The following is a 10,210-nucleotide window of genomic DNA, read 5'->3' on the forward strand; positions in this document are numbered from 1 at the left end:
ATGAATTTTAATCAGAGAATATGTCAGGGAAATGAGAAACAGTTTGTGGGGTAAGACTGAGCAAAGAGGAAGTGAGAGAAGCAGCATCTCAGTCAGAAGCAAGAAGATAGTTTTCTTCAGGGGATACTAACACATAGGGAAAAAAGCAATTCTAGAGCTAAATATACATAAAAAGCAATTAAATTTAATTTGTGAGAGATTTGGTGTTGGGTTATTTTTTAAAAGAATAAAATAAAACATTTAAGTTACATGTTTTTAGAAGTAAAGATAAGGAATGAATTTGCTTCACTCTCTCCCTCCACAAAAATGTAATCCATTGTTTATTACTTGAATTGGAAATAGATCAATGAATGTTATTATTCATAGATATATTTCCAAGTAATGAACAATGAATGGATGGAGAAATTGTGAAAATCAAAGTGGGACAGGGACAGAGAATGAGAAAAGGGAAAAAGAAAAGATGGAGGACAGGCAAGAAGAAATGGTTTATGTCTTAAAGCTCTTAAGATCATAAACTGAGAAATAGAAGGGACTAAAAGTGATCTAGTCCAACTCTTTCATTTTAAAGATGAGGACAATGAGATCCATAGAGTTTAAGATCCCATAGTTACTAAGCAACAGAACTGTGTTTCAAATTAAGAAAGAAGGGAAAGGTAAATGAAAGACATAAGAAAGAATTTCATGAAGGAGAAAAGTTAGTGAATGGGAAGAAAGAAAAGTTAGGAAAGAGAAACAAAAGAGAAGGTAAGAAAAACCCACTGAGCTTTGAGGAAGGTATTTTATAATGGAAGATAAAATTCACATACTGCTTTTACTGAGGTTCTCATAACAAATTAACATTTGTTATCACTGACTCAACATATTTATTAGCTTTTTTGTAATTAATACTTCACAGATTTTCGAGGATTTTTACCCAACTTTCCTAGGTTCCCTTGTGAGTGAAATATTGACAGCTACTCCATGAATGATTTTTGGGGAGGGAGATTAGATGGTGTAGTAAATGGTCAAACTGTAGTTATAGTAATGATAGCTAGGGTATTTCCTGCTGGTGAGATGTAGTAGTTCCCTGGCATGAATTGGGCATTACTCATTATTAGTTTAAATGGTTCTTCAAAGGGAAACTGTTGCTCTCTTTGCACTGTGCTAGATGAAGATACAGTTCTTGACTCCTTATTCCTAAACTCAAAAGGTATGAAGGGGGAAGGTGGTCCTGAGAAGCAGTGGCAGAAGATATAGTTTCTATTCCCATTGGTGCCAGGTTCTGGGTAAACTTGGATAAACTATGTCATTTCTGAATGGTAGCTTCCTCATCTACAAAATGGAGACAATAAACCTACCTTCTCTGCATACCATATAGGATTGTTACAAAGGTCAAATTGTAGACTAGGGGACAGAGCGTTTGCCTCAAAGTCCAGAAGACATAGATGAAAGCCTTATCTCTGACACATATTGACTATGTGACTCATGACAAGTGACTTAACTTCTGGGTGTTCTTAGTAACTCTATAAGGACATAGGCTGTAAAAATGGTGCTGACTTGCATTGGAAATTCCAAGTCTTCTTATTATTAATTACCCTCTAATTAATATACATAAACACAAATGGAAATGTGTATCCTATCTATATATAAATACATGCATATATATGTTTACAGAAATATAGATGTATACAGGTACATGTAGAATGCACATTATATGCACACAGTATATATACTATATGTATATATTATGCATGTATACATATATAGACATACTTAAACATATTTATATGTTATATGTACATATATGTATATGTGTGTTAAATTGGAGAGTCTATGAATTGGGTAATTATCGTACCTCCTGTCCTCTTTTCTGTTCCTTTATCATCAAGTGAAAGTGGGACTGGAGGTACACACAAACATACAATATACACATATATGTATATGTGTGAGCAAACATAACACATCCACATCCACATGCCTACATATACATAAATACACACACACACACACACACACATATATATATATATATATATATATATATATATATATACACGCACATGTATATTTGTATAATGAGATCAGGTCAAAATTCCTTATGATAGCTTCACTGATGGAATATCAAATTACATTTTCTATAGAGTATATATTAATTCCTGAAAACTACATTCTCTGGGGATGCCACATAATTTTGTCTGACATTAATTTAACTCAAAATGTGGGATTTTGTTCAACAATCAGCAAATTGCTCTCCTTCTAGAAGAATTGTACTTTATATTGATATATTGGCCTATCAATGAAACCAGAAAACAGAAATTTTCAGTCAAATGGAAGGCCAACTCACTAAACTTCCTGAAAAAAGATGAATTAAGAGATAATTTCATTGTGTGCCAAAGGAAACAAGAAATATCATTTCATAGAATATTTGGTCACTTGTCCTTGAAGTGATCATGACAAGTGTAAGCAAGAAGACCACAATGGAGATATCCAATCAATCAATTGACTAATCAGCATGTTTTTTTTATTAAGTTCTGAAGATGTCCCAGGTCAATCTCTAGGTCTGTAGAGACAAAAATTGAGAGAATTTATAATATATTGGGGAAGACAACAGATATACACACATGCACATATATGTATGTATATTGATAAACATATAATGAACAAATACAAAGCAAACTGAAGATAGTCAAACACGATATAGTTAGTTAAGGAGATTGCCAGCAGAAAAGGAACAGAAAAGGTTTACTGTGGAAATCAGTGCTTGAGCCAAGTCTTGAAGGAATTGAGGGATTCTATGAGGTAGAACTAAGGAGGAGTACTTTCCAAGCATGGGCATGGAAGATTGAGTGCTATGAGTGGGAAAGAGAGAGAAGATGATTTTGGTTGATCTAAAGATTGAGATTGAGAAAGCAACTAATAAACAATGAGAATGGAAAGCTAGTTAGGGATAAGTAGTGAAGAGCTTTAAAAACCAAAGAAGATATATTTGGCAGGTGATGTGCCAACATCTGTTTCAGAGGATGAAGAAATAGAAAAATTCTTGACAAGAATGCTTACCCTGAGTAAATCAATACATGCCTTGATTCTTAATGTCTTTAATGAGAGGGCGAGCAGAGGAGAAAATGACAAAACAAAACAAACAAAAAACATAACACAACTGTGTTAGGAAAAACAGGATTGATAAAATAAAAGAAGTTAAAGGCTTGTAGACTGTTCAGAAACCCAATTTTTAATGTATATCTTGTATATCTTGAAAGCTTCCTTTTAAATGAAGGGAAATATAATAATATAGCTCTTCCTGGAAATATAGCTTCCCAGGACAAAATAAATAGCTCCCTGAGAAAAGTGATTTGTTTCTCCAGTGAAGCCATCATCAGAGATTTGGGACTAGTCATGATACAAACACACATAGATATATATGCATGCATATACTGTTATAAATATACTGCAATATATCTATATACTCTTATTGTAGCCAATTGAGTTTGCTGACTGGGGGCCTAAATTGTGCAAAGTATCTGGTGAAAGAGCATGGGATTAGTAGATAAGAAGTTTTGAAGAGGAGAAGGAAAGAGAGGGAATGACAATGGTGTCTAAAGTTCATAATAAGCAGAAGCTTCATCTTTTTCAGGCAGCAGCAGCAGTGATTAGACTTGGAAGGCAGCTCTAAGTGTTAGAAATACAGAGCTCTCTCTCCTTCCTATCTTTTCTGCTGTTCTCTACTCTGTCTTTTAAGAAATCCAATCTAATAATTGCATGTAGAATGGACAGATACTCGTATAGACTGTTGTTATACAACAGTAATAAAGACAAAGAAAAATTGGGATTCTTTATTTTAATATTTTAATTTGCCATTGACTCCCTCCCCCAAACAATATTCACATAAATTGATCTTTTAGGGTTAAAACATAATCTCCCAATTTAAGGCTATGCATTTTATCTTTAAGGTTGCTAAGCTCTTCCAAAGGTCAGCTTAGATAGTATAGTGAATAGAGTGCTGGGCTTGAGGTCAGGAGAACTCTTCTTCCTGAGCTCAAAACTGGATTCAGACTCTGACTAGTTATGCTAACTTGGCAAGTCATTTTACTCTGTTTGTTCACTTCCTCATTGATAAAATAAACTGAGAAGGAAATGGCAAACTATTGCAGTCTTTTTGCCCCAAACCCCTCAAATGGCATTACAAAGAGTTAAATAACAACTATGATACCAGAGTCACTTATGTGTTCCACTAATCCAGACTGCTTCCTGAAAACATACTATGATATTAGGCCCTCAGAATGGTCAAAGAAAAATAAGACATGATGCCTTCCTACAAACAAAGGAAAAGTTTCCCCTAGAAGGTCAGAGCAGCCAAGAAACTGTATATTTTGTAATGAGGCAACAGAAATTTGTACTTTGGAAGGCAGAAAAGCAAAAAGGAAAGAAGCATTTTTTGGCATAATTACTATATGTCATTCACTGTACTAAACACTTTACAAACAGTATCTTAGTCGATCCTCACAATTCTAGTAGGTAGTTACTGTTTTTATCTTCATTTTAGACTTGAGAAAACTGAGGTTGACAAAGATTAAGTGATTTACTCAGTCACATAGCTAATAAATATCTCAGGCCAGATTTGAATTAAGATTTTCTTGACTCCAGATCTAAAGTTTTATCAACTTTGTCACCTTGCTCTCTTTTAACATGCCAAGACAGACTGTGGTCCTTTGTTGGGTGAGAGTCTTTTCAGGAGGCTCTAAGACTGATCCTAAAAATATCTTTCCACCTCTGAAAGCTTGGAGATCTGGATATTCTGAGGGGTGAATAGTTCTTACTCATTAATTAGTGACAAAAAATTACATTGAAACATAAGTCTCATATGTGTGTTTGTGGGGGGATGCAATTTAAGGCTGCATTAAAATACACATTGTAATTCAGGACCATGGAGAGAATGTTTTGCCAAACTCTATTCTGGTGAGTCCACCTCTGGAAATTTAGTAAAGATACTGACAAGGTAAAGAACAATGCTAATCAGAATAGTGGTGTTTTTTAAAGAGCATTCCCTATGAAGATTTCTGTTCATGTAATGGGTGTGTTAAAAATCCTCAGAGGTCTCTGGCAAAGCAAAATTTCTGTGAAATTTTGATGATGAGTTATTATTTGTGGTTCTTGGTTAGGTGAAATGGTTAAACAGATATTTGTTAATTTTTTTTGACTTGCCAGAGGTTGTGGTTTCTGAGGATCAGAAAGGCTTGAATGGTATTACATAAGTTCTGCTTTTGTGGGGAGATAACAGTTCTATAAATTTAGGGATTCTCTACACACCTCATTTACAAAAACAACTTTATTAACCTTCGTATCTCTGGGTTCTGAGACAATAATCACATTTATACCATGAGATTCCTGTATTTTCTCTTCATTGGTGTCTTTGTTCTGTCCTTGGCAACATCAGGTAAGACAGGTTAATTAAATATTCCTGGGCTCTGTTGACTGTGCAGAACCTTTGGAACTTGGGGCAGAGGAAGGGGGAAGAGGACCTCTATTCTCCATAGTACCTTTATGATGTAGAAAGGACCTAGGAAAGGAATTTACTTTGAGTTCCTCCTGAGAAGAGTTATCATGGGCTTTTAGTACTAGGAGAAAACTTGGAGATTATCTACTCTGAGCAGAAAAAGCTATCACTGTACATGGGGAAGAGATTCACTTCCCACTCCTCAAAGTGGACAAATAGGGTTTGGATGTAAAAAAGTGAACTGACTACTAATGCTCTTGGCTACTGCCATATGATGCTTTTGTTTTCCCTCAGTGTCGTAGAAATAGCCAATACATCTTAGTCATCCCTCATTAATTATTTGGCTCATTCTGCATAATGGCTCTTCTCAAATTTCTTTTTCTATAATATACTCTTATAGAACCTCAGATTAACACCATATCTCTTAAATACTATAAATAATCTAATTTAATTTTACTCAGTGTTTGAACTCCTTAATATGAACTCCATCACTTAACATCTCTTTATCTTTATGCTGAACTCAGAATCATGGGCAAAGCAGTCCATTGCTCTAAGCTTCAGTTTTTTTTTCACCATGAAATGGGGATAATATTACCTGCAGTATCTATTTTCTAGGATAACTGAGAAGATCAAATGAGATAATATATTTAAATGTGTTTGTCAGACTTAAAGGATGGTATAAAAGGACAGTTATTATCAGTATTATGCCTTGGCCACAAAATTTGTGATGTACTTTTGGTCAAAATAATTTTTTTTAGCCTTAGTTTCCTTTTAAGTTAAATGGAGTAGTTGGACCAGATGATACTCTCAGTTTTACCTGTTTATCATTATAACTGATAAAAATGTGAGTTGGAGAAAATAGATCCTTTACCATAAACAGAGGAGATTCAGTAGACAGAATAATAAGGTTCATGTGTCATTTTATAGTGGAAAAAACAATGGAATTCAGATTAGAGTATCTTAAGTATATTTATTCAGATTATTTCTTCTCTTTAGACCTCATTTGCCTATTAGCAAAATGAAAGCTTTGGATTAAATCTCTAAGGTCTCTTCCAGCTTAAAATGATAAAGACATAGGGTCATAGAAGTAGAACTGGGAAGACCATTTCTTCTAAACCTGCATTTGAAAGATGAGAAAACTGAGGACTACAGAAGCTCATTGACTGATTCAGAATCAAATAGACAGTAATTTTTAGAGAAATAGAATTTGAACCTAAGTCCTCTGATTCTGGAAAAGATTAAGTGGATTTTTCCATGAATATAAATTAATTGGAACAAGGGTTAGCTCATGATCAAATTGTGGAGCAGGCCATTTTTGTCTTAGAAATATTTCAAATGCTTTTCATTCCAATCCTTACCAAGGCTTTCCATCATTTAATGCTTTGATCATTTTTCCTTCTGAAACTTGATGTGCAGGTCATCTCCTCATGTGTTCAGGTTGTGTGTCTGCCTTTTAACCCAACATCTTCCAGTGGGTTTATTCTCCAGTTGGTGAACCTGTACTCTTCCTAGTTTACATGTAATCTGAGAACAATTCTCAAAGGCTATTTTAGGATCATAGGATTTAGAACTGAAAGGAACCTTAGAGATCATTTAGTCCCATCCCTCATTTTACATATTGGGAAATTGAGGCCCTGAGAAATTAAATTAATTACCCAGATCATACAATTAATAAGTAGCAGAGCTGAGTTTTCAATCCAAGTCTTCTCTTCAGTCCTAATCTCTTCAGTTCAAGTTCCTAATTTATGGAGAAAATAATTCCATTCTATAACACCTGGAGCAGAAGAAAATATGGTGTGTGTGTGTGTGTGTGTGTGTGTGTGTGTGTGTATGGTGTTGTTAAGATGGGGGAGGGAAAAGAAAGAAAATAAAACTTCACTAATCTCAAAGTTTTGTCTAGGTTCTATCCTAACCTTTCCCTATTAAATCCTTTAGCTGTCTCCAGACAGTGCTTTGTTGTCTACTAAAATGCAATATAGGTAACCCATAGAATATATGACTATAAGGGCCTTCTGAATTTGTATTTAAAAGATAAAAATAGATGGTTCCCTGAAACAACACAGCTAGGTTTCTTTCCCTCAAATACATGGAAATATACTGCTAATTCAAGTTACTCATATTAGCCAAGGACAATTGGAGGCTAGTTCTTAAATATCCCAATATAAGGAGATATTTAAGAAATATTTAGTCCCTTTTCTGCCTAAGTCTTTTACCTGAGACTCAGACTTCTTACAGTGGATTTTTTTTTAGGTTTGATAATTTTTTGGTTTTATCCAACTCTTTATGACTCCATTTGGGGATTTCTTTGTGAAGACAATGGGAGTGGTTTCCCACTTTCTTCTCTAGCTCATTCTACAGATAAGAAAACTAAGGCAAACAGGGTTAAGTGACTTGCCCAAGTCATATAGCTATTCAGTGTCTGAGGCCAGATTTGAACTCAAGGAAATGAGACTTCCTTGCTTCAGGCCAGGAACTTTATCTAGTGTATCACCTTTTTCGTAGTAGATAGTTTACAACCATTTAAAAAAAAAAAAAGGAGGTAGATTCTAGTAATCATGCTTGAAAAGTAAGTTTATTATTTTTAGTAAGCCTTCTTGGGGTTTACTTATTTTCAGCTTATAGCTCTTAAATCCTAACAAGAAAATGAGTTGACATTCTCTGTGTTAAAAATGATATGTCTCTGTACTTTAGGTTTCACTGGATTATCAAGTCAACCTCCATATTCCTGTAGTGTATGCCCTCCTTCAACCTGTCGGTTAAAATCATTACCCTGCAAAAAGGCAATTGATGGTACCTGTCCTACAGGTATGCAGTGCTGTGTGAATGATTCATCTCAAAAAGAATGCTGAAGAACTTTATCTCTGCATGGAACCCTCACCAAGTGCAAGAATGAAAGTTACTGCCTAGAATAAAAAAACAAAACAAAACACAGACTTCCTCTGAATCTTGACTGAATCTTGTTTCATTTACTTCTGATAAGGAATCAGGGTGGGGGTAGGAAGAAGAGGAATCTGACTGAGAAAAGTTAGGAGATGCAGAGAGATAAGGAGGATCTGTCTCTAAGGCAAAGTCACAGTTCTAGTTCTGCCACATAGATATCTTGCTCAAGACTCAGTCATTTGTTAACTCTTCATGTTTGTGTAACAAGTTGATAGGAACAATTAGGCTTTTTCTTTTGTGCATTTGTGCACACTGGGGTTAGATGATTTCCTATATGTTGCTGCAATACACCCAACTCTAATCATTCTCACATAATCATTTACATTTCCATGTAAATTTATTAATCCCTCCCTTTCCCTATCCGGAGACCAGACTCACAAATGCATGTGTGTGGGCTGGTAATTGTCTAGTTTGGTGATCTGAGGGACATTAGAAACTCTCTAATATACTAGGATATCAGTTATCTTTCTCACTCTCATGTACCACATCAACTGGACAAGAATCAGCCTCTAATCTGCATGTTATTGGGTGGGAGCCAAATAAAGCAGGACACAAACAGAAGTTTAATTAATTTCAAAGTGACAAAAGTGCTTGCAAACAGAACTTCTTCCCTCTCCCTTCTCTGAGAAGGAGGACTTAACATGCTGGGGGTAAAGGTAGGGTTTTACATAAGTAGACAGGACCATGACATAACCATTCAAAACCATTCTCACTGAGGATCCATGCATGAATAATGCAAGCATTCCTGTATCTTGTGGGAATAGTCTCCAAGTTGATTTTCTCTCAGAAACAAACAGAACCAGAGTTTGAGCGGTGGGAACAGAAGTGTAGTAATGGGTTTGATTCACTTAGTTTTTATAAGAAATAGGGATTGTGAGCTTGTCAAAAGGTGTGACAGATGTTGGTTTGCAGGTCCCTGGGAAATAGGGGGAATTAAAATCATAAATTCCTCAGTAAACACCTAGCCCTGGTTAAAACAATACACTCTGACAGAGAGTGAATCATCCAGAGTGCAAAGGATTGTGGTTATGCCAAGTTCAGGGCACAGCTTGCTTGCTGGGAAACACGGTATTTCCAATATATATATTGTAATGCCAAAGTTCCCTTTTAATGGGGTGACCAATTGTCCTATTTAGTAATTTTGCCTTAAGGTTATGACCGTCCCCTCTTAATGGTTGAGATAAAGGTTTATAGACATTCCTTAATGTCATTAGAATATCAGTAACCTCCCTCTATGAGGCTATCCCCACCTAGGTCCCTCCATTGTTGTTATTCCATAAAAGGTTCCCTGCCCAAAGACTCTGGGCTAGACAATTTGAGATGATAGTCTCGTCTAGCCCTGGGATCAACATGGATCCCAGTATTTCTCTCCATTTAATAAACTATTGAATTGGTCTCTAATCTCTTTCTTGCTCAGTTTCTTTGGCATTACATTTGGAGGCCCCAGCGAGATAATTAGAAAATGAGCAGGATTAGAGATGAGATTTTTGGGTCTCTGCCTTGGGCGGGGTGGCTGCAAATCTGAATTCTTGGCCTGGAGAGGTCGGGCCCTCCTGGATTTCTTTCCAGAGCCTCCGGGAAAGAGAGCAGTTTCCAGCCACAATAGCCTGATGGTAGACAACCCCATTTTGGCCACAGGAGAGTAAGTTTGTCTGGGTACCTTTTGGGGTACCATCTGGTTATGTCTTAAGACTTGTTTTGTTTGTTTGGTTTGGTTGATTAGTGAATAACCGGACTGCATGGTTGTAAGGTTGTCACTTTTGGGGTTCCCTTGGGGTACCGATTGGTTTGGTTGATTAG

The 10,210-nt window shown here is 35.8% G+C and overlaps 1 long non-coding RNA gene across 1 annotated transcript; it reads left to right on the top strand.

The window, feature by feature from the left end:
* Positions 1 to 5,233: 5,233 nt before the first annotated feature.
* LOC100922524 lies at positions 5,234 to 8,414 on the top strand. Its single transcript, XR_001120325.3, has 2 exons — positions 5,234 to 5,410; positions 8,162 to 8,414. It is a non-coding gene; the product is annotated as an uncharacterized LOC100922524 (long non-coding RNA).
* The last annotated feature ends 1,796 nt before the right edge of the window (positions 8,415 to 10,210 follow it).

Source organism: Sarcophilus harrisii, chromosome 2, assembly GCF_902635505.1.
Source record: "Sarcophilus harrisii chromosome 2, mSarHar1.11, whole genome shotgun sequence".
NCBI classification, from domain to species: domain Eukaryota; kingdom Metazoa; phylum Chordata; class Mammalia; order Dasyuromorphia; family Dasyuridae; genus Sarcophilus; species Sarcophilus harrisii.